Genomic DNA, 25,429 nt, shown 5'->3' with positions numbered 1-25,429 from the left:
TCAGATTGGTGCAGCGCGCTGGCCGTAGCGGCCATTTGGGGGGTGAACCAACGGAAGGAAGACCGTTCTCTCTGTCTCTCTCACTGTCTATCTCTGCCTGTCAAAAATAAATAAATAAAGAGAGAGAGACATCTTTCCCAATACTGGTGATTTAGCTCCAAACAGCCATCTCATTCTGATTTTTCCTGAGGCACTGAGTTGATTTTTAAAATTTTTGTCTTTAACTCCATTTAGATATGCTTTCATAAGAGGCTGTATCTTCAGTCCTTTTCTGGATTCCCTTCTGCCTTCTTATGACATTTTTCTTGCTGTAAAAACTCTGAAATCTTTTTCCAAACAACACCAAGAGGCTTTATAACCATTAATCCTCTCCCTGGAGTAGGCACTGTTATCAAGTGTGAAGGCTGACATAACTTGTTGTGCTCACTCCCAGCTCTTTCTTTTTTCTTTTCCGTTTTTTTTTTTGTTTTGTTTTGTTTTGTTTTGTTTTGTTTTTAAGATTTATTTATTTATTTGAAAGTCAGAGTGACACAGAGAGAGAAGGAGAGGCAGAGAGAGAGAGAGGTCTTCCATGCAATGGTTCACTCCCCAGTTGTCTGCAACAGCTGGAGCTGTGCTGATCAGAAGCCGGGAGCCAGGAGCTTCTTCTGGGTCTCCCATGTGGGTGCAGGGGCCCAAGAATTTGGGCCATCATCTACTGCTTTCTCAGGCCATAGCAGAGAGCTGGATCAGAAGTGGAGCAGCTGAATCTCAAACTGGCGTCCATATGAGGTGCTGGCGCTTCAGGCCAGGGTGTTAACCTGCTGCGCCACAGCGCTGGCCCCAGTCACAGTTCTTTCATTTGAGCATCAATCCACTTCATATGTGGGGCAGACCAAATAGCAACAGCATAACCCTCATAGGCAGATGTTAGGAATTTATGAAGATAGGAACACATCAATTCTACTCCAGTCTCTACAAAGACCTATGGTCAAATAATGTATAATCATCATCTAGCACCAAAATCTTTTTAAAAAAGATTTTATTTATTTATTTGAGAGGCAGAGTTGCAGACAGAGAGAGGGAGTGACAGAGAGAGGTCTTCCATCCACTGGTTCACTCCCCAAATAGCTGCAATGGCCAGAGCTGGACTGATCCAAAGCCAGGAGCCAGGAGCTTCTTCCGTATCTCCCACATGAGTGCAGACTCCCAAGCACTTGGGCCATCCTCCACTGCTTACCCAGGTACATTAGCAAGGAGCTGGATTGGAAGAGGAGCAGCTGGAACATGAACCAGTGCCCATATGGGATGCCAGCACCACAGGTGGAGGCTCAACCTACCACACCACAGCATTGACCCCCAGCACAAAAATCTTGGTCCCTTCCCTAGGAAGAGTCAACATTTTTGCTCTGTATTCTTTTGCTCTGAGAAATCTTCCCTGTTTTCTACTCCAAGCACTTCATCTTCAGTATTGAAGCACATTATCATCATTGTCAGGACGTGGACCCAAGACACCTCTCAAGCTCTCTTCCTGAGTCTCCATCATCAATGATTATAGCAGTTGGCTTTGATTTGAGACCCTAAGTTTAACAAAGTTTTCTGCAGGCTGCCTTGAGCTTTGAGTCCAGTCACCTTTGACATTCTTGCAGCACTCCTGTAGGGAATCCTGAAAATTGTGTGATATCCAGTACAATGTTGAGTCACTGACTACTCCTGTCCACCCCATTTCTACGATGCTAGAAAGAGCCTTTTTTTTTTTTTTTTGACAGAAAGAGTTAGACAGTGAGAGAGACAGAGAGAAAGGTCTTCCTTCCATTGGTTCACCCCCCAAATGGCCGCTATAGCCTGCGCACTGCGCCAATCCGAAGCCAGGAGCCAGGTGCTTCTCCTGGTCTCCCATGCGGGTGCAGGGCCCAAGCACTTGGGCCATCCTCCACTGCCTTCCCGGGCCACAGCAGAGAGCTGGACTGGAAGAGGCGCAAACTGGGACAGAATCCGGCACCCCAACCAGGAATAGAACTTGGGGTGCTGGCACCGCAGATGGAGGATTAGCCAAGTGAGCCGCGGCAGCAGCTGAGCCATTCATTTTTGTAAAAGGAGAGAAAGAAAATAAAACAATAAAAATTAAAACAAATGGAGAGAATGAATGAATGAGATCATCTAAGCCTTGGTTCGGTTTTCAAATGCTTGTTACAGCTGAGACTGGGGCTGGGTCAAGCCCAAAGCAGGAGCCTAGAACTCAATCTGAGTCTCCTGTGTGGGTGACAGGAACCCAAACTCTTTGGCCATCATCTGCTGCCTCCCAGGTGCATTAGCAGGAAGCTGGATTGGAAGCAGAGGTGGGACTCTATCCCAGGCACTCTGACAGGCATTCCAAGCGGTGGCTTAACCAACCTCCTGCACCACAGTGCCTGTCCCAGGAGGGTCATTCTTGGAGCTTATGAATAAACAACTTTCTTTCAGGAAAAATATCTGGGGCAAAACTAACAGCAGTGGATAGAGAACCACTATATTATCTTTTATTACATTGACTGTGTAGGTTTGAGGTGAGGCCCAGATTCTGCAGTCCTAACAGGTTCCCAGACCACACTTTGAATAACTAGGGCTTTCTAGGGAGTGTGGCTTCAACTAGGAGGGAGGAGGCATTGAGACACACAGACCAATACCACAGCAGGGTGTGTCTGGGAAGGAGGCTGCTGCTGCCGGCTAATGGCCCTGTCCCACCGCTGTGCCAGCACAGTCGCTGCAGGCCCCCACCTCCCACCGCTGCCGCTGGCCTCCGAGTGTGCTACTCCCCACAGCCGAGTGCCTTCCTAGGTGCGGTAATCGTGCCGGTCCCTCAACCCAGGCCAGGCTGGCACACCTGCACTCTAGTAGTCCTTGGAGGGTAGGCAGAGCTGCTCTTCCCTGGATCTGTGTGGACAGCAGGCCCTGCTTCCCACTGTGACTCACCACGGAAGAAATTTCCCAAACCTCCGAAGGACATTCAGATGCTGGGCAGCCAAAAAGATGATGAATGTCCACTCTAAGAGCGGTGTGCATTTGTATGTTTAAAAAGAAAAAAAAAAAAAAAGCTGGATGCAGGGCTGTCGCTCACCTCCACAGGCTGCTCTGTGCAGAGGTGAGGGTCCCAGAGCTCAGGCGGCTGTGTGGGTCGAGCCTGGGGCTCACCTCTCTTTCACAGGGACTTCAAGGGCCATGCTTACAGGCCCTTTTCTTACTTGCAGGACAGAATGCTCCACAGCCCAGTGCTCATTTGCTTTGTCTTATTTCCCTTTTTTTTTTTTTTTTTTTTTGACAGGCAGAGTGGACAGTGAGAGAGAGAGACAGAGAGAAAGGTCTTCCTTTTGCCGTTGGTTCACCCTCCAATGGCCGCCGCGGTAGCGCGCTGCGGCCGGCGCACCGCGCTGTTCCGATGGCAGGAGCCAGGTGCTTCTCCTGGTCTCCCATGGGGTGCAGGACCCAAGGACTTGGGCCATCCTCCACTGCACTCCCTAGCCACAGCAGAGAGCTGGCCTGGAAGAGGGGCAACCGGGACAGGATCGGTGCCCCGACCGGGACTAGAACCCGGTGTGCCGGCGCCGCAAGGCGGAGGATTAGCCTAGTGAGCCGCGGCGCCGGCCTTATTTCCCTTTTAATTGTAAGTTTTTCTTGTGTCTGGAAATGGGTTTTTTTTGTTTGTTTGTTTTTTAATTTAGTGTGTGAGGTCAGGAAACCCTCAAGGTGCTCACTTCATTCTCATGATGGGATTTGCAGGGTAATTTCTCCAATATTAAAAAAAATGAAGACCAATATTGTGGTACAGTTAAGAAGAATGAGAACTGTCAAAGTGTACACCTGTTGGTTCCTGTTTTAGGATCACCATCTCCATCCAAACTGTATACTGGCTTTCATTAAAATATGACATTTATTTTCCCAAAGTGAATTTATCTTCCTATGATAAGAATAGGGAAATATTACAATTTACTGCAAAAAAACGATTAAACACAGGAAAAGATAAATGATAATTTGTAATGAAAACCATAGTTTTAAAATTAATGTCTTTCCTAGGTATAAAATGCTTTAATTGGGGCACAAAATTCATCGTGAAACACACAATAAATTCTAACATCTTGTCAGATGGTATTAAGCAAAGTTGTTTGTCCGAGTCCTATGGTATCATCTTTCGTTTTCATATAGGGGCTCCACTGAAGGGCAGACAGCATAAACAGATATTTCTGGTCCGGGAAGTAAAGACATGGGCCTTTTATTGGGTGAGAAAGGGAATCGAGGCTGGCGCCGCGGCTCACTAGGCTAATCCTCTACCTTGTGGCGCCGGCACACCGGGTTCTAGTCCCGGTCAGGGCACCGATCCTGTCCCGGTTGCCCCTCTTCCAGGCCAGCTCTCTGCTGTGGCCAGGGAGTGCAGTGGAGGACGGGCCCAAGTGCTTGGGCCCTGTACCCCATGGGAGACCAGGAGAAGCACCTGGCTCCTGCCATCGGAACAGCGCGGTGCGCCGGCCGCAGCGCGCCTACCGTGGCAGCCATTGGAGGGTGAACCAACGGCAAAAGGAAGACCTTTCTCTCTGTCTCTCTCTCACTGTCCACTCTGCCTGTCAAAAATAAAAAAAAAAATTAAAAAAAAAAAAAAAAAAAAGAAAGGGAATCGAGTTCCCAGGACAATCAGTCACTCCATTGAATTTCCCTGCATTTTTATCAGATGTGGGCTCAGCCTACAAAAGAAAGGATCCAACAAATGGGTGTGAATCCTGAGAGGCTGAACATCCCACACCAGATTTATAATTCCAGCAGAGGGGCAGGAAAGTGCTTTCCTCTCGTCTTCTCTGGACAAACAGAAATAGTTAGCTCACCTAATGTCAAAATTAACTCTGGGTAACTTCAACATTGACGTCATAAATACCCCTGATTGGAAATCCCAGGACCTGATTTCAGTTCTGGTCCTGATGCTCTTTGCTCATCTGAAGAATGAGGGGGTCAGAGGAAGCCATCACAGATTTTTCTTCCTTTATGATTGTGCCCGTCTCACGACCAAAATCACTTCTTCCTCCCATGTTTCCTGTTAGTTGGAAAAGGCAGGGTTAGAAAGGATTTCAGCTAGAGGAGAGTGGGGGAAGGGAGGGGCATGCCAGGAAATTGGAGATATCTGGATTACGATGGAAACTCTAAAGGCCAGGGTTGTGGCACAGTGGATTAAGCTGCCACTTGAAACTGGCATTCCATATTGGAGTGCCAGCTCAAGTCCCAGCTTTCTATCCAGCTGCCTGCGAATGTGCATGGGAAAGCAACAAAGATGGCCCAAGTAATTGAGCCCTTGCTACCCATGAGAGAGACCAGGATGGAGTTTCTGGTTTCTGGTGTCAGCATGGCCCAGACTTGACTATTGCAACCATTTGGAGAGTGAATCAGCAGATAGGTGAAACATCTCTCTCTCTCTCTGTTGCTCTGCCTTTCAAATAAATCAATCCATAAAAAGATGATGGAAACTCTCGAGAGGTCTTTGGTAGGGAGGTCAATAAGGGGAGTCTTGGTCAGAATGTCAGAATAACCTGTGGTTCTTTTTCCCATCACCGGGACCTGTGGCATGAGGGCAATGCGTCCACACAATCGTTAGCTGATTCCACACCATAGAAGGAATTGCTCATAGCACCTGTAATCTCTATATCTGGAAAAGCCCTGTTCTGAATGACAGAGATGAAATGATTTTCTGGTTATCAGTGAAGATAACCAGAACACTGTCACTCCATGGCAAGATAAAATCAAGTCTAATAGTGACTTTCTCATTCTTGATCTTTAAGGTCTTTCTCTGGAATGAAGGACCAGCAATCCCTGTACAGTTGGCCCCCTGGGGGTTCTGTATCCTTGGCTCCACCAATACTGGGCTCCGCCAACCACAGAGAGAAAAAGTTACATTGTTGTTGACGTGTATTATGTAGTTAGGTCCATGACGGTTCTGTCTCTACTGAACCTGTACAGAGTTTTCTTGCCATTATTCCACAAATGATATAGCCTAACAACTATTTCCATAGCATTTACATTGCATTGTGTATTCTCAGTAATGTAAAGATGATTGAAAGAGAGGATGTGCATAGTATATATGTATAGCATTATATGTAAGTGCTAAACCATTTTATCTAAGGTATATGAGCATTTGGGGGGTAGAGAGGTACTCTGGAACCAGTTCCCTGCAGACACTTAGGGGTTACTGAAATGTACGTCAGAACCAGGGAAGAAGTAAATGTCAGAACTGAAATATTAGGGCAGACATTATGACATGGTGGATTAAGCTGCTGCTTGCAATGCTGGCATCCCATGTCAGAGTGCCAGTTCAAGCTCCAACTACTCCACTTCTGATCTAGCTTCCTGCTAAAGGGCCTGGGAAGGCAGCAAATGATGGCCCAGGGGCTTGTGTTCCAATTACCCACATGTGACACTGGATTGGATTTCTTGGCTTCTGGCTTCAACCTGGACCAACCCTGGCTGTTATGGGCATTTAGAGAGTAAACTAGCAGATGGAAGATCTCTCTCTCTCTCTCTGTCTTTGTCTTTCTTTGTCACTCTGCCATTCAAGTAAAAATAACCAAATATTAAAAAAGAAATATATTTTTAAAAATAATCCAAACATCAGGCACTGCCATGGAAGAATCTAAATAAAGTTGCCTAATGTTAGTTTTCCTGCATTTTATTTTTCAATATGCTGAAAAACAGAAAATGGGGAGCCTGGTTTTCAAGAAAATAAATGATTTTTAAATTCTCTGGAAATTGATAGTTACACAGATCTAGATGGATTTACTTTCTATTTTTGGCTTTTCTTTTTTTGGCTTGGACTGTGGCAGAGAGCCAATAGAAAGGAATTTTCTTCTGCTTTGACACAGAATTCAGTAGCTGCACATAACACGTTTTAGAGACCTACTGTGTGTGGCAGTACTTCATGCACATGATGGAGCATTCACGAAAATTCTGTGAGACTGGTGCAATAACCCTCATTTTGAGTGACAATTCTGTATAGCAAGTCTCAGGTGCATGGGAACTCCTCGAGGATATATAAGAGTCAGACCCGGGTCTCCTCTCTTCAAATCAGGTAGCAGTAGATCTGCTACTCAGCTTCTGGACTCACCTGGGCAGCAGGTTGGCCGGGAACCTGCAATAGACTTGTCTCAATTGCAGGTCAAGACACCAATCAGCAAAGAACTGCAAACATAGAGGATAGCCAGCCCCAAGGCACCGTGTGTGACCATGAATCATGCAATGCCTTGCCAGGGCAGTGTTACACAATCAGTGCCTACTGATTGAATAAATGAGTGGATGACTGAATGTGCATACATCTGTCTGGAAGAGTTAAGACCATGCCCAAGTATGCAGATGTTAGTGAGATACCATGAATCTTCCTAAACGTAAGAAGCTGAAACTCTAATATGTTAAGTTGAACTCTTTTCTGTACTTTCTGGAACTGGATTTTGAGCTAACTAATCAGGTTATTCCCAGGACTTAGGTAAACATCTCCACCCAGTCCAAGTTTGATTTTGAGGACCATAATGTAATGGTGAATGACTCAGATGTATCACATTGTGAGCTCATTGACTTGTGAGGAAGAGCCTTGCTATGGGCAAGAGATTGCCTACTATTATGTAATTTATCAGAATTACCAAAAGAAAAACTTGGCACACAGACCCACAAATTCTGCTATCAGATAAACCTTGGATTGTTTGCTAACTAAGAAAATCAGTAAAAAAAAAAAATTCTTGCTAGTCTAATAAAGATTTCACTTCACATAGATTCTTTTACATATTGTTAAGGAAAAGCAGACTCCTTTTCTTATAAATTAAAGGCATCAAGCAAAATACTCAGAATTGCACAGAATGAGAAGTATCAGAGTTCCTTTTCTCAACTGTAAGCTATTTCAGACAATAGATAAAGGGTCAGTCTAATGATACTTGTAAAAGAAATATTTACAAATAGGTTACAAAAATTTAAGTGATGGGCATTGTGACATAGCAGGTTAAGCTACCATCTGCAATGCCAGCATCCTGTATAGGCACCGGTACCTGTGCTGGCTGCTCCACTTCCAATCCAGCTCCCTGCTAATGGCCTGGGAAAGCAGCAGAAGATGGCCTAAGCTGTTGACCCACTTGAGGAGTGAACAAGCAGGTGGAAGATCTCTCTCTGTCTCTGTTACTCTGCCTTTCAAATAAGTAAATAAATCCTACCACATATTTTAAGCTGTTTAGAAGAGAACCAACAATTAAAAATGGTGAAATATTGGAAATATATGTCAATCACAAAGGGATAAGGTAAAAAAAATTCAGCACATAATTACAGTGGGTACTGCATAATTATCACATAGGATGGTGGACATCAGTGTCCCTCAAACTTTCCAACTATTTCCATATCATCTCACTTATTTGCCACACACTTGCCTGGAAAAGAAAATACCTAATGAGAATCACAAATACAAATGTGTGTTTAATGGCATAGAAAACATCCAAATATATTGATGTCTGGAAAAGCCAGGTTCTACAGATTTATATAGAGTTGCATCTACATGTAGATATTCCCAGAGAACTATTTCCAAGAGCACTGAGAAAATGTAAATGGTGGTTGTCTTCAGAGGGTGGGAGTTGATGTGATTTCTATTGCCTCTCTTTTTCTCACTTGAGAAGCAGGGAGACAAGGAGATAAAGAAAGGGAGAGGTGGTGGGGGAAGAGGGATATCCCACCTGCTGATTCATTTCCCCAAATGCGGGCTAGGGGCTGAGCCAGACGGGGCTGGGCCACTTCTGGGGGGCTGAGAACTCAGTACAGATCTCCCAGGTGGGTGGCAGGAACCCAGTGAACTGAACCATCACCACTGCCTCTGGGGCCAGGAGCTGAGCTGGATAAGGAACCCAAACACTGCTCAACTTAACCACTGGGCCAAACACCCACCTCTCTACAGTCTTTATTTATGATTTTCTGCACTATATAAATTTTTCTGAGAATATATCACATTTAGAAGAAAGAAAGCTAGAAAGCATTTTTAAAAGCAGAGTAATAAACATTAGGAAGAGTACTTAACAGTTGGCTTAAAAACAACAAAATATAGCAACTTTTTAAAGGCACTCAGTGTGGTGGTCTTGGGTTTAATCACCTTTTGTACCATTTGAATGGCACGTGTAAACACAGGCTGCTGATGGAATCCACCAGGACATTCATATTTAATGTGAAATCTAAAGATGCTATTTTGGCTAAACATCTGAAACTTTAGTCTAAATAATACCAAATGTTTAACTGTTTTCTATCGTGTAGGAAAAGTATGTAAATGGTGAAGTTTTCCTCTGTCACGCAGACATTGTTAGAATCACCCAGATGCAGCCCGGAGAGCAGGAGAGGCAAGGGCATTTGGCTTCACACCTGTCTCTGCAGGGACATTTGTATGCAAGAGAAATAACAATGTCAGTAACATCTCCAACACAAAGGACATCTAAATGTACAGCAGATGTATGCTTCAGACAGAGACAAAATGCAAACAGCACTTCGTTTTTAGAAGATTAGCCCATGGCTAAATACTAGTTTAAACTCAAATACTCAGGAGGCATGGGGTGTAGGAAAAGCAAAACTCCTTTTGTCCTACTCTCTGCTCTGACAGGCACTCATGGTTTCTGACACCAGGTGTGTGGGTGTTTCCCCCTCACACCAACCAAAGCAGCTCTCAGGCAGATCCTGCGGCAGGCAGCAGGTGTCCTGTAATTCGATTCAATTAGGGCACTAAGTGCCTGGGGACGGTGTCAGATCCCAGGGGTTGAGGATTCAGTCCCACAGGCGGCCCCTACATCTGAGGCCCATCCCAAGTGAAGGTTGTGCCCTGTGCTGCTGACCAAGGTATTAAATTGGGATCCATCACTTTGCCAGAGCAGCACATGGAACTGAGGGAAATACTTCACTTACATTTGCTGATTTATTAATAAAAGATAGCATAAAGGACGCAGACAAACAGCCAGCTGGAACGGGTACAGTCCAGCAGAGTATGGGAGAAGAGGGCCCAGAATTTCCCTGGTCTCTCCAGGGGCCATCCCAGGAGCCTCTGAGGGCTCAGCTGTCTGGAAGCTCTCCAAACCCAATCCTTGTGGGTTTTTATGGAGACTTTAGCAGGTAGGCATGGCTAATTACATCACTGGCCATTGGTGACCCATTCATCCTTCAGCCCTCCTCCCATGGGGGCTGGGGCTGGGGCTGGGGCTGGGGCAAGTCCCAAACCTCTAATCCTGCCTTGGTCTTTTCTGTGGCCAGCCTAGGAAATTGCCCAGGGCCTGCTAGCCACCAGCAATCTCACTAGTATACAAAACAAATCATAATATCAAAAACAGTTTAATATTTAAATGATCACTGTTAACTGTTTGCATGGTATTGAGGAATTTGTTATGGGAATGGTTAATATTCAAACACCAGCAGACAACTGGAAAGAAGTAGATTTCGGATTCAGCAGGAATGATTCTCCTCTCTGCAAACCTCTTATTTTCTGCAGTGAATGAGTGTTGGCGTCAGAAATCTAAGCCACGTAACACATACAGCATATTAATATTCGGCAAACAATCCCGCTCGCAGCCACCAAGTGCCGGTCGTCTGCAGGATGAGTGTTTCCAGCCTCCTCTAAAATAGTGCAGCTGTGGCATTGATGGCTGGGAAGCCAGGGTGATATCAAGGAACAAACACTGTTGAGTTTGATTAGTTCTAGTGGATGTCATCTTCCAAATGTGACTAATGTGATAATACCAGAGCATTTCTGAGCAAAGAAAGGAAATAAGGATAATGTTATGTAAATAGATACATTATTATTTTCATCTCTTTTGACATAAACCATTCTAGAAGCAAAATGACAACAAGGAAATGGGAAATGAATGAAACAGCTTTTTCTCTGTGTCGATAATTGCATGGTGGCTGACAGCTCTGGGCCAGAGAACTGGGAATGGGCCTAGTGCAGGCTGGTTTCCTCTGGGAACCGCAGCGGCGGTAGCTCCTGCTCACTCACTGGTACGGATTGTGTCGCCTCGTCTTCACCGCCACCCAGCACGGTAAGTGCTGCTCTCACTGTCATTGGGCAGATCTGAAAACTGAAGCTGGGATGGGGAAAGTCAGACAGCTCCTCGAGGTCACAGCAGGAGCACAGCTGGCTTGGGTCTCAGACCTGTGGCTCCCTCAGCCATGACGTTCTATTGCTTCTTGAAGCCTGCTAGGTCAGTGGGGCTGTAGCATACATAACCCAGCAGGGGCTTCATGCTTCAATTCCAAATCAGCTTTCTTTGGGGGGAAACAAGGACTCTTTGCATAAATCTTACGCCTTGGAAATACCTTCTATCAAGATAAAAAAAAATCATTTTTATGCTGTAGTACTTTGAAACACCCTCTGGTTAACCGAAGCTTGGTCCCTGTCCTTGGTGCCCAAACAAAATAATGAGAACAGGTTTGAGGGCAGAGGAAGGAGGAAGTTTAATCTGTGAACGGATGAGGACAGTGGCACATAATCAATCTCAGGACCACTGCCCTCCCTAGTGAGGACAGTCAAGGGTTTCTTTGCAGCTGTAGAGAAGGGGGTTGGTTTTATAGCAAATGCAGAGACTAGTGGCAAATTTTGGGGGTAGCTGTGAGAAAGGGCCCCAACTGATCACTCAGGCAACCAGTCTGCCCCCCCCCCCCCATTGCCACTCTGTCATTGAGAAGGCCTACAGGTGGGGAGATTAACCCTACCTCAACTGAGTTGTTCTGACTCCCTGTAAAAGAAGTTGTGATAAAGATGAAAGGTTAAAGCATTCCCAGTGCAAGAAGACAGGGTCAACCAGTGGTTTGACTTGGAGCATAACAACATGGTACCTTGCAAAAGTGGCCATAAAAACAGTTTGTGGGGGCAGCACTGTGACGTAAGTTAATCCTTTGCCTGTGGCGCTGGCATCCCATATCGGCGCTGGTTTGTGCCCCGGCTGCTCCTTTTCCGATCCAGCTCCCTGCTGATGGCCTGGGAAAGCAGAGGTAGATGGCCCAAGTGCTTGAGCTCCTGCACCTAAGGGGAAGACCCGGAAGAAGCTCCTGGCTTCAGATTGGCCAAGCTTCAGACATTGATGCCATTTGGGGAGTGAACCAGTGGATGGAAGACCTCTCTCTCTCTCTGCCTCTCCCTCTCTCTGTCTGTAACTCTGCCTCTCAAGTAAATAAATAAATCTTGAGGAAAAAACAGCATGTGACTGGAATTTGTGGGACTAAAACTGCATGCTGTGGCAATTTGCTGTCTTGCAATTACAGTACCTCTTTCCCCAAATGTCTCAGTTCAATTTTTTAAATGTATCCTATTGACTTGAAAGGCAGAATAACAAAGGGAGAGGGGGAGAGAGAGGGCAAGGAGCGGAGAGGAGAGAGAGAGAGAGAGAGAGAGAGAGAGAGAGAGAGAGAGATCCTCTACCCACTGGCTCACTCCCCAAATGGCTGCAACAGTCAGAGCTGGGACAGATCGAAGTCAGGAGCCAGGAGCTTCTCTGATGGCACTTGGGCCATCTTCTGCTGCTTTCCCAGGCACACCAGCAGGGAGGTGGATCAGAAGTGGAGCAGCAGGGACTAGAACTGGAGCCCATATGGGATGCCGGTGTGCAGGTGACAGCTTTACCCACTATGCTACAAAGTCAGCCCCTCAGTTAAAGATTTATTTATTTGAAAGAGAGAGTGACAGAAAGGGAGAAAGAGAGAGAGAGAGAGAGAGAGAGATCTTTCATCATCTAGGTCACTCCTCAAATGTCTTCAACAGCTTGAGCTGGGCCAGCCGAAAGCCAGGAGCCAGGAACTCCTTCCTACTGAGTCTCCCACATGGGTGGTAGAGACTCAAGTAGTAAGGTCATCCTCTGTTGCCTTTCCAGGCAGATTGGCAGGGCATTGTATCAGAATCATAGTAGCCAGAGTTCAAACTGGCACTCCAGTGTGAGATGGAGGAATCCCAGGTAGCACTGGCTTTTCCACAATTTCCCCCACCCCAATCCAGTTCCTTTTGCTCCCAGGTCTACTGTTCTCTTCGTCAGTCCTTTTTTAATTAAGACTTATTTATTTATTTGTGAGGTGGAGTTACAGATAGAGAGAGGGTCTTCCATCCGTTGGTTCACCCCCAAATGGTCACAGTGGCCGGAGCTGGGCCGATCCAAAACCAGGAGCCAGGAGAGCCAGGAGCTTCTTCTAGGTCTCCCATGCAGGTACAAGGGCCCAAGCAGTTGGACCATTTTCTACTGCTTTTTTTAGGTGCATTAGCAGAGAGCTGGATTGGAAGAGGAGCAACAGAGACATGAACCAACGCCCATAGGGGATGCCAGTGCCGCAGGTGGAGGCTTAGCTTACTATGCCACAGCGCTGGTCAGTTCTTAAACCTAGTCTACAGTAGAATTAAATACACATCTAATCATAAAGCAAGAGGGGAAGGTTTGCCCTGGAAAAGCTTGCAACTAAAATTTGGGTTTTGAATTCCTTGGCAGTAAGTGTTCTTATCTTATGCTGTCTAGTGACTTAAATGGAGCCAGTGGACATTAAATGTTCCTGAGGATTTGAAGCACTATTGAAGCCCAACTTTTCTTTGGTTTAAACGCTTTTAAAATAAGACTAAAGCTTACTCATGGTAGTAAATAAATGGTAATGCATTTTCAACACTCAAGTCAAGCTTTATTATCTCCATTAACCTAGAGGAAGGTTATTGGTAGAATGTGCATCCAATTTTCTTATTCCCATTAAGGAGAAATAAGGTGATTTCATTTAGATATTTTCACCCTCAGCATTTTTTACTTTATGATAAAGGATTTAATTATTTACTCTCATACTTTGGAAGATGGGTTCTCCTTGAAAACAATGCTGAACACGACTGCCTTTCATTATGTACATAAACCAGGGCGTTACATGATTCACTAATGGCAACCAGAACAACCATTGGAATTACAAAAATTCATCTGTAGGGAAAATGTCAGTTGTCCTTAAAACATCTTCAAAGTGGTCACAATTCTCTTAATAAACTAATAATCAAAATTCATGCTAGATCGCTGAGCTTTTAGGTAGGAAAACTTTCTGAGAAATTCTGCTGCTAAGCACAGTATAATCATTTTAAAAGATAATGCAAATTTAATGATGTCGTGCTGAGCAGTGAAACTCTTAAGACATGTGTATGTGACAGCCAGGTTACACCTAGAATACGCTGAAACATCTGTAGTTTGGATGGATAAGTACAAATGGGATTTATGTTATTTAAGTAGAAAAAGTGACTGAAACATTTTTTCGCGTGGAAGAAGTCTTCCCTCTTCACCTGACTCAACTTCCATAATAAACCTTGTATCGCTTGTTTAGTTTTTGTATCGTATCCAAGTTCTTACTCAAAGCAGAACCAAATCATGTCTTATCAGTGCTCTCCTCCTTTTAATTAGGTTCAAAAACCTGACCATTTGATTAAGTACAGATGAGTTACCAATGTGTCTACATGAAGGACTCCTGGGAGATCATAAACCAGGAGACATTGCTATTAGAATGAAGGAAGAATTGACTCGGTGAGCTGGATCTATATCTCCAGTGCTAAGTTCAAAGGTTGCCTGGTTCTTTTAGCTTGTTAGGATTCACCCAATTAAGCAGAAGGTTTTTATTAGCATAAAATCTTCTGGGCAAGGTGATATACTAGGCACATTGCACTATACATAGTATGGTAACATATACTCTGATTTCAAGAATTTAGATCTAGAGTTTAGACATATGCATATGAAAGGTATGAACCATCAGCGTGAACAGTAAGAGCTGAAGGAATTTGGAGAGGGAGGGTTTATTTCTAGTGGGAGTAATGCAGTTTGCACATGGAGGGATGGTATGGTGGCCAGTAGCTACCTCATCAGCATCTACTGATCCTTCTATTTGTATTTTTCTGAACCCCCCCCCCCCCACACACACACACACAGACACACCATGCAGCACACATGTCTCAGGGAAAGTAAACTCATGGCAAGCTCCAAGGGAGAATGTGGATTGATTGTGTGTGTAGAAGTGGTTGGTCAGCTGTATTCATGAAAGGAGCTGGAAGACAAGAAGCAGGGTGGGTTGGTTAGGGTCAATGTCTGCAGGAAGGTAAGTGCCAGGCTCAGTACAGTCGACCATCTGCAACCATGGGATTCAACCAACCATAGAGAGAAAATACTCAGAAAAGAAATAAAAAAGCATCTGTAATGAACATTACACTTTTCCTCATCATTATTCTCTAAACAGTACAGTGCAATAGCTACTGAAGAGCAGTTGCATTGTATTGGATACTGTTTATCTAGAGATGATATAAAGTATATAGGAGGATGTTTGTAGGTAATATGCAAATATTATGCCGTTTTAAGTAAGGGACTTGAGTACCTGGATTTTGGTGTCCCTCAGGTGTCCTGAAACCAATGTCACAGGGAGTTCAGGGTACACTGTGGTCCTGACTTTTTAAAATAAGCAATGGTATACAAGATTATTTTTGAACAAGGAATTTGCATCAGTTAATGTAACATTTCAGGTTAACAGTGTACTGCAGGATATGTTGGCAGGGGGCAGATTAGAAGTAGAAAAACTACCTGGAAATGGCAGAAGTCAAATCCAAATTTTTTTGCCTTCGTGTTTCTTGTTTTAATTCACAGTACAGTGACATCTGCTGACTTCTGGCTGAGAGTTATTTCATGCCCACCCCTGAACTCACTCCACCCCACTTCTCAAACCTAGCCTTCTTCCTCTTTCTAGAATGTGACACATTTGGCCTGTACTTAGTGTTCCCTCTACTTGAAATTATTTTTTAAAAAACTCTTTGAGAGACAGAGGGTAGTCATAGAGAAAGAGGGAGAGAGAGACAGCTCCCATCCACCCATTCACTCCCCAGACATTCACAACAGAAGCTGGGGCCTTCGTCTCCCTCATGGGTGGTAGGGACCAAACTACTTGAGCCATCACCAGCTGCCTCCTGGGATTTGCATTTGCAGGAAGCTGGAGTCAGAACTGGAGTTGGGGCTCCAACCCAGGCACTCTAAATATAGAATACAGTATCTTAGCAACTAAGCCAAGCACCTGCTCCTGCCTGAGGCGTGTTTTGTTCCTGATGTATGGCTCTACATCATCATTCAATTCTCAGCTAAGTTGTCATCTTTACAGAGAAAACCTCCCTGACCAGTCCACCTAAAACAGTCACTGACATCTATTATACCACATTATTTTGATTCTTTGTAATACTAGTACCATTTGCTATTTCTCTCATTTATTTATAAGTAAAGTTTCATAGTCACTCCCCTTCCAATTTTTTTTTTTGACAGGCAGAGTTAGACAGTGAGAGAGAGAGACAGAGAGAAAGGTCTTCCTTCCGTTGGTTCATCCTCCAAATGGCCGCTACGGCCCGTGCACTGTGCCGATCCGAAGCCAGGAGCCAGGTGCTTCCTCCTGGTCTCCCGTGCGGGTGCAGGGCCCGAGCACTTGGGCCATCCTCCACTGCACTTCCGGACCACAGCAGAGAGCTGGACTGGAAAAGGAGCAACCAGGACAGAACCGGCACCCCAACTGGGACTAGAACCCAGGGTGCCAGCGCCGCAGGCAGAGGATTAGCCTAGTGAGCCACGGTGCCGGCCTCCCCTTCCAAATTAACAAAATAATCTTGAGAAGCTTATGGGTCTTTTTGTTGCTTGTTCCCAGTACCTTGGTAAGAGTTCAGTAAGTGATAAAAAAAGAAAGTTCCCTGGAGAAAGCACAATGTTTTCAATAAAAGGTGTCAGGAAAATTAGATTTCCATATGCAGAAGCTTCAAATTAAGACCCTTACCTTCCACCTTTTACAGAAATCACTGCAAAAAAGACTATGGAAGGCCTGAAACTATGAAACTACTAGAGGAAAGCGTAGGGGAAATACTCCAAGACATTGGCATAGGCAATAACTTTCTGTGTAAGATCCCCAAAGCACATATAACAAAAGTAAACTAGAAAATATGGTGTTGTATCAAACCAAGCAATTTCTGCACAGCAAAATAAGCAATGTGCAAAGAGAAGAGACAGCCAGCAGAGCAGGAAAAAATACTTGCAACCAACACAGCTTACAAAGGATTAGTATCCAGAATATATTTTTAAAAACTCAAGAAATTCGAAAACAGCAAAACAAAAATGCAGCTACGAAGTTGCCAAAGGATCTGTATAGACATTTTTCTAAAGAAGAAATACAAATTGCTAACAAGCACATGAAGAAAAATGCTCAGTATAATATCCATTAGAGAAATGCAGATAAAAACCACAATAAGGAATTTATCATCCTAATGTGGATAGGATGGCTATTGTCAAAGTCCCAAATTCCTAATGCTGGTGAGGATGTGGAGTAAAGGGAACTCTAATACACTGTTGATTGGAATGTAAACTGAGACAACTGTTGTGGAAAATAGCATGGAGATTCCTCAACACTAAAAGTAGGTCTACTTTATGACCCAGCTATCCCACTCATGGGCATATATTCAAAGGAAACGAAGTCAGCTTATGAAAGAGTTACGTGTCCTCCCATGTTTAGTGCAGCCCAATTCACAACAGCAAACATATAGAATCAACCAAGATGTCCATCAACTGATAACTAGATAAAGAATATGTGGCATATGTACATGATGGAATATTACTCAGCCATCAGAAAGAATGAAATCCTTATGTTTGCAACAAAATGGTTGGACCTAGAGATCATTGTGCTGTATGAAAAAAGCCAGATCCAGAAAGACAAACTGCACTTTTTCTGTCACATGGAAGGTACACACACATACACACACACCATATTTGTGGTATAAAAAAGTGTGGATACAGTATTATTTGGTGTATAGACATGTACAAATGTTTTCTTCATTATGTAAGGAATTATAGCCTTTACATAATAGTATATTCTTCTTTCCTTACTTATGTTCTATCTCATGTATCCCACATTATATGATTCCTCTTCTTTCAAGAAAAGTAGGGTGTATGTGTATATACATAATGTTTACATATGGAGTGAATATCACAAAATGTTAAAAACTCTTAAATTTAGGTCCAGTATTGTGGTGCAGCCAGTTCAGCCACTGCTTACCTCATCGGCACCCCATTTAGGAGTGCCAGTTTGAGTCCCTGTAGCTCTACTTCTGATCCAGCTCCCTGCTAATTCACCTAAGAAGGCAGCAGAAGATGGACAAAGTACCTGGGTCCCTGCTACCCACATTGGAGGCACAGATGGAGTTCCTGCTCCTGGCTTTGGCCTGGTCCTGACCTGAGTGTTGTGGCCATTTGGAGAGTGAATCAGTAGACAGAAGCGATCTTTTGCTCTCTGTGTTTCTGTGTTTCAAATACAAACATAAATAGAGCTTTTAAAAAAGTGTTAAACCCATGAGTGCTCATTGAACTCTTTCTTATACTTTTCCATATCATTTGAAATATTGTAAAATAAAAATTAAAAGGCAAGAAGAATAACAAATATTTTAGAAGATTAGTAAAATTGAATTCAGCCATTTGGGAGATAAACTTTTTTTTAAAAAGATTTATTTATCTATCCTGAAGGCCAGAGTTACAGAGGGGGAGGGAGAGACAGAGAGAGATCTTTGTCCACTGGTTCATTCCCCAGATGGCCTAAAACAGTCAGCAGTGGGCCAGGACAAAGCCAGGAGCCAGGAGCTTCATCTGGGTCTCCCATGTGGGTGGCAGGGACCCAAATATTTGGGCCGTCTTCCACTGCTTTTCCCAGGCCACCAGCAGGGAGCTGGATCAGAAGTGGAGCAGCCAGGACACGAACCGGTACTTTTATGGGATGCTTGCATAGCAGTGGCAGCTTTAGCCACTATACCCAATGCCAGCCATGAGAGAAAACATTTAAAAATAACTTTTACCCAAAAAGCAGTTAGGTGTGAAAAGACTAAAATACATGAGTATTTTTCTCAATGTTCTCAAATAACTAAGATAAAATTTCCAAAACAGCACTCTTGTCTCATGGCTGTTTCCACCAGAAATGCCTTGGGCATAAAGGAAAGCCTTGGGGGAACAGTGAGGAAGTATATTTAAGCTTTCCTTTTCCGTTTTCCCCAGTGGCAATTTCAATTCCAGATCAACATTCTACAACTAGCTCTAGGTTGGCAGTGGAAGCATTGTCTACTTCACTGCAACTGGAGTGGAGCCCCACCCCTTGCCCAGTTTGTTCTCTTGTAAGTAGAAATCTCTGGGATTTACTTAGGCAAATAACACAAACAAATAGTTTGGACTTCAGAAGGAAGCTGTCCCATTAGGGATGATGATCTTTCCCTTGAAATACTCCATGGTGTGTACACCAGTTCATAATGAAAATTTTTTTTTTTTCATGTAGAATAAAGACCAGAAAGGCCTCAGCAAGTAAAGGAAGGACCTTTTGTAGGATGCAGAAGACTTTCCAGGCCTGCCTTATTCTTTTGGCCTCCTGGGGTGCTATTATTTCTAATATGCAGCTGTGGCTTCTTTGGAGATTCTGAATGCACTCGTGTTTATTACTGACTTAACCTCTTTTGAATGAGTTGGCTGGTAAATTCGATTTTACCTATTGAGGTCATGCAAAAAAAAAAAATATCAGAGTGCTTGCTTGAAGGAACTGGCCAGTGAATGGGGTGAATTGGCTACTATTCAAGTTTCAAACATGTTAACAGCTCAGAAGCGTCATACATCTCATTCTATTGGCAATCCAGTCTGGGAATGAAATTCTAATGGACTGATGAAGGCTTCTGATTTCATAAAGTTGTGGAGTGGATGCTGACTTAGCCCGTTTTCTGTGGCAACACCAGAATCACACAGATTGGCTCAGTTATAAACCACTGAAGTTTGCTTGGGAAGTTCAAAGCCAGTGGGCTGCCTCTGGGGAGGGTCTTCTTGCTGTGTCATCACAAGGCAGAGGTCATCACAGAGAGAGAGGGAGAGAGAGGGAGAGAGAGAGAGGATGCGAGAGAGAACCCGCCCCTTTTATAACTGACCCACTCCTCCCATAACTAGGCCTTAATGCATGCACTAGGGCAGAGCCCCCTCACCTGATCGTCTTGTAAATGTCTCACCTGTTAACACTGTTGTATTGGGGACTAGGTTTGCCATCTGTGAACACATTCATGGTCACACTGAAACCATAGCAAATACTACTTGAAGTGCCTGGACTGTTGGGTGCAATTTAGAAGTCTTTAAATCTCATAGAAATGTTTATTTCCTGCCTTCTGTTTATTCTCTACCTTCTGCCCTCCCTCCCTGCCCCTCTCCCTCATTCCCTTCATCTTTTATTCTTTCCCTTTCTCCCTCCTTCCTCTCTTCCTCTTTCTTACTTTGTTCTCCCCTTTTTCTTCTTCTTAATAGCTTTATGAATTATAATGGCAAGTGATCAAGGATATCATTTGAATAAATACCCTTTCAAGGTAGGCCCCTATTTAAAGAACTCCAAAAGAATTAATGAAATTATAGAATAGTAAATGAATGGTTATAACAACTATAGTTTAAAATATATAGCTTAAGGGGGCCAGTGTTGTGGTATAGTGGGTATCTCTGCCTTTCAAATAAATAAAATAAATCTTTAAAAAAATAAAATAAAATAAAATGCATAGCTTAAAATGTATAATGAGCATCACACATTTCCAAATTATATATTCTTTCCCTGGAGAATATATAGTTCCCTCATAGATAATTTGTAAGTGTTGTAATGAATCATTTTTAATTAGCTGAGATGTTTATTGGAAGAGTTAATACAGCACAAGACTAAATTTGTATAGGTTTATTACAAAATGTGCCTGAATTTTAGAAATCTTGGCAAAATTTGTGCATGTAATTAAGTAGTTGCATTTGGGAAGCTATTCGTTTATTTCAGAGATGGTGCCTGTCCTAAAATATTCTTGGATCCTCTTTTTGAAATTAGGTTAACAATTTACAGCACATTATTTGAACAGTATTAATGGCAGATTTTCTTCCATTAAAGACTGATTTGAATTTTGGAAGTAGTCAAAAGTGATTTGCTTTTAAAGTGGCTTCATAAAATAATCAATTTGCATTAGGATCTTGGAGATTCTAACACAAAGCAACACAAGATGATGGGATTTTAAAGCAATTTGATTAACATTCTCATGTGGCTCCGAGTGTATCTGAAGGCACGTTTGTGGTGCAGTCATACTGTCGTTTGCTATGCGGTTACTGTTTAATTGACTTCTGCTTGTTAGAGGAAATGTTTGAAATTCCTCCTGCTCCTTTTTCTGGAGCCCAGGAAGCCTTTTGAGCCCTGCAGTAGCGGGAGAGGGAGGCTGCAGGGACCCAGAACCCATGTGAAACCCATTTGAAACGCCTCTCGACTCCCACCCTGTATAACCCAGACTGATACAGCAGCAAGTGAGATGAAGAATACAAACTAAAACAGGAACTTAGCTGTGGAACTCCTGTTCCTGAGATGAAAAGTTCTAAATGTGTATCTCTGAGCATTCTATCAGCAACATAGACACGTTTACAGGGGCTGGGGACGCATCATAAGGACAACAAAGAAGTGAAGGGAAATTTGTGGATTGAAGGCCCAAAATAAGAGAGAGGACTGCATTTAAAATGGGAATAGGGACACCATCCACTTATGACCCATTCCAGGGGCGGCAGGATGTGTGTGTGTGAGTGTGTGTGTGTACCATTGGACATGCATCTCCTTGTCCTCACAGAGCTGACATTGTGGTGGCAAGAAAAGGCGTAATATATATGGGGGGAGGGGCTTTAAGTAAGTGCAGGCATGTACTCTGTAACAATGTTTCAGTCAACAACAGACCTCATAGAGGATTGCGGTCCCATAAAATCATCATGTATGTTTTACTCTACCTTTTCTATTTTTATACAAGTATGTATCATTGTGTTACAGTTGCGGATGGTATTCAGTTACGGATGGTATTCAATGAGAAACCCTGCAGGCTTGTACCTAGAAGCAATAGACTAACCCAGGTAGCTTAGGTGTGTGGGAGGCTACACCACCTGGGTTTGCATAAATACACTCTGTACTGTTCATACAATGATGAAACCTAATGACACATCTCTCAGAACATATCCCAGGCCCAGTCATTAAGTGACACATAACTGCAGTTGTAAAAGCTGTGGGGAAAAGTCCAGGAGAGGAGGAGATAGAATGCTGAGAGCAGTATTGTAGGGCTCTAAGATAAGGGCTCTGTGGCGAGGGATTCCAGGGCAAGCCTGTTCAACACTGGGGAGCCAGCCTTCCAAGCAGAAGCAACAAATAGGAAGAGGCTCAGAGTGGGCAGCGGGCAAGCTTGGAGTGCTTGGAGAGCATTATGGGTGGAGTGGGCGGAACAGAGGGATGGAAGGAAACAATGTGAGATCCAGACGACTCAGACCCTGTGGCATTTGTAGGCCCTGTAGACACAGAATAATTTTCTTAGAGTGCAAAGGGAGCCCGTTGGAGAGATTTCAGCCAGGGCTGAAGTCACACACTGTGATTTCACTTTGTAAAAGACCCTCCTGGTAACGTTTTGCGTTTCTTAAGAATCCTCAGTACAGTATTGATGTTTGCTAACATTCACGGCTTGCCCAATGCCAGGCACTCTGCCAGGGATTGTATATGGATGCTTAGAATAAAATCCAAAGTCCTTTCCGTAGCCTACTGTTACGAGTTGCACTATGGTCCCCCACAAAGGTGTGCTGAGCTCTGAATCTCCCATAGACTGTGACCTAACTTGGAAATAAAGTCTTTACAGAGATAATCAAATTCACCCCAGGTCATCAGAGTAGGCCCTAACCCAGTGTCTTCAGAACCAGGGGGGTGACAGAATGGCAGAAGGCCCGGAGGGAGACTACATGAAGAGACGTGAGGGTAGAGGATTAGGGTGAACAGTCTCCACACTAAGGAATGTGGAGGCAGGCAAACTCCCAGCAGCTGGGAGAAAGGACTGGAAGGAATTCTAGCTCGCAGCTCTCAGAAGGAGCCAACCCTGCTGACAACTCAGTTTCAGCTTTTGAGCCTGCAGAACTGTGAGACACATTTCTCTAACTTGAAGCCGCATAGCCTATGGTACTTTGCCATGGCAAAGCCTGGGAAACCGATGCATCCTCCTTGTCCTATTGCAGTCAAGCCCACTGGTCTTGCTCTTCCTGCTCATGGCCTCAGTGCTTGCTGTCCTCTTGGAGAGAACACCTTGGGAGTTCCCCAGGACAAGCTCCTTCCTGCCTCTTGGCCCCTGGTAGAACAGCACCTGCTCAAGAGGACCCTCCTGATTTCCTGACTTAACTAGTTTCCTTCACCACTAGCCACCTCACCTGTTCTGAAGGACTCAACCCATACCATTCCATTATTTATTTACTTTGTAATATTTCCCATGACCTGGAACAGTATTTTTCATTTCTTCATCTGTGTCCTGCCAAAGGTAAGATAAAGGATCAGGAAGTTTATGTTATTCAAAACTCACATAGGTGAGCCATCCAGATATTAGCTACTGCTTGAAATTCCATTGGAATGGGTTGACACCTCTACTCTACTTCACGAGGAAATTCTGAGGTCCCTCCTTAGATTTCTAGGAATTTCTGGAGACTGACATCCTATGGGTCCCTTCTGCCTTCAAATTTCGGACTGGTTCTCCCTCTCACCCATACTTTATCTTCTGTAACTGGTGCCTTCTGTTTGCTCTGCACAACCCAGATGGGGGCACATAGCCCCTCTCTTGAAGCATTCATGTGTACACCAGATCTTTCTGAAGGTCTGTGGCAACAGAGAGGGTGCAGTGGTTTGGACATGGTTTGTCCATTAAGGTTCATACAAAACTAGAAGCTTGGTCCCTGGTGTGTTGATGCTGAGGCAGTAGGAAGTTTAAGAGGTGAGTTGTGGGAGCCCTGTCCTCAGAAAGGAGCACTGCTGGTCTGGGGGAGGCAGTGAGTCGTCTCCAGAGTCGGCTGTCATATAAAGTGAGTCCACGCATGTGCTTGGCCCTTCTGCACATGGCCACGTCCCGTGCTGTTTCCCCATTATGTTGTGATGCAGCCAGGGCCCCTCACCAGGACACCACTGCCACGTTGTTTGGACCCTCCAGCTGCTAGTAACACAAACCAGGTAAAATTCTTTACTGATAAAGTAGTCAATTTCACAAATTTTATAGCAACACAAAATGGACTAATCCAGTAGGTTTCCATCACAAAGAACCAGAACACCCAACATTAGTGGGCAGTGGATGCTGATATCCTTTGTCAAATTCTTTCGGCTCCTTGTCCTTGGGAATTGCCTCTCCTGAGGCTACAGGACTCTGTTCATTTTTCTTTTCCACTCTTTCTCTCTCTCTGCTTTCCTCAAAGCCCTGTTTATTTCTTGTACAAAGAAATTGATCATTTCCATTATTTCCTCATGTTATTCCATTTCTTACCCTGATTCCACTCTGAGCAGCTCAGTCTATTATCTTCCTGTACTAGCAGGTCTCTAGCTCTCAGCATAACTCTGGTGCCAACTGGCGAATTATTTTTAATTTTATCATACTTCAGAGAATTATCTCATTTAATTGCCACAATAACAATCCAATGAACAAACCCCATTATTATCTCCAGTACATATGAACAAAATGAGATTGGTTGGAAATTGTAAGCAATTTCCCCAAGGACAAACACAAATAACAATGTTCAACTAAAATCCTGAGCTTATAGCATGAATATACAGTGTTATATACATATATGTAAATACATACAGGTTTTGTATCCCTTACCCCTAATGCTTGAGTCCAGAAATGTTTTGGATTTGGGATTTTTTTTTAAGATTTGGAGATATTTTCAATTATTTGGTGAGAATCTTGGTTATAATAGCCAAATATAAACACAAAATTAATTGTGTTACATATACACCTTATCCACATAGCCTTAAGGCATTTTGTTTTAAGATTTCATTTATTTATTTGACAGCTAGAGTTACAATGAGAGGAAGAGACAGAGAAAGAGGTCTTCCTTCCACTGATTCGCTTCCCAAATGGCTGCAACAGCCAGAGCTGAGCTGATCCGAAGCCAGGAAGCCAGAGGCTTCTTCTGGGTCTCCCACAAGGGTGCAGGGGCCCAAGCACTTGGGCCATCTTCTCCTACTTTCCCAGGCCATAGCAGAGAGCTGGATCAGAAGAGGAGCAGCTTGACTAGAACTGGCACCCATATGGGATGCTGGTGCCACAGGTGGATGATTAACATACTGCCCCACGGTGTTGGCCCCAGTATTTTGTATACAGTATTTTTTCAGTATACCTGTCACATAGATCAGGTGTGGAACTTTCCAGTTGCAGCCTCAGGTACACATTCAAAAATATTCAAACTTTTGAGAATTTTGCACTTTATATTTTCAGATTGGGGATGTTCAAATTTTACTATAGAATATGTTTGTGTATGTAGGTATACTTACACATTTTAATAAAGTCAAAATAACAGACAATTTCATCTTCAAATGCAAGTACAGATTTTCTCATTTGTCTCTTTTATTTTTATAAATTCTTAAG

The 25,429-nt window shown here is 43.8% G+C and overlaps 1 pseudogene; it reads right to left on the bottom strand.

Moving 5' to 3' along the window:
- Positions 1-826: 826 nt before the first annotated feature.
- Positions 827-25,429, bottom strand: part of LOC133768035 (ubiquitin-like domain-containing CTD phosphatase 1) — a 51,123-nt pseudogene continuing 26,520 nt past the window's right edge.

The sequence above is a fragment of the Lepus europaeus genome, chromosome 10 (genome assembly GCF_033115175.1).
Source record: "Lepus europaeus isolate LE1 chromosome 10, mLepTim1.pri, whole genome shotgun sequence".
NCBI classification, from domain to species: Eukaryota; Metazoa; Chordata; class Mammalia; order Lagomorpha; family Leporidae; genus Lepus; species Lepus europaeus.
This window is presented reverse-complemented; position numbering and strand designations above follow the sequence as displayed.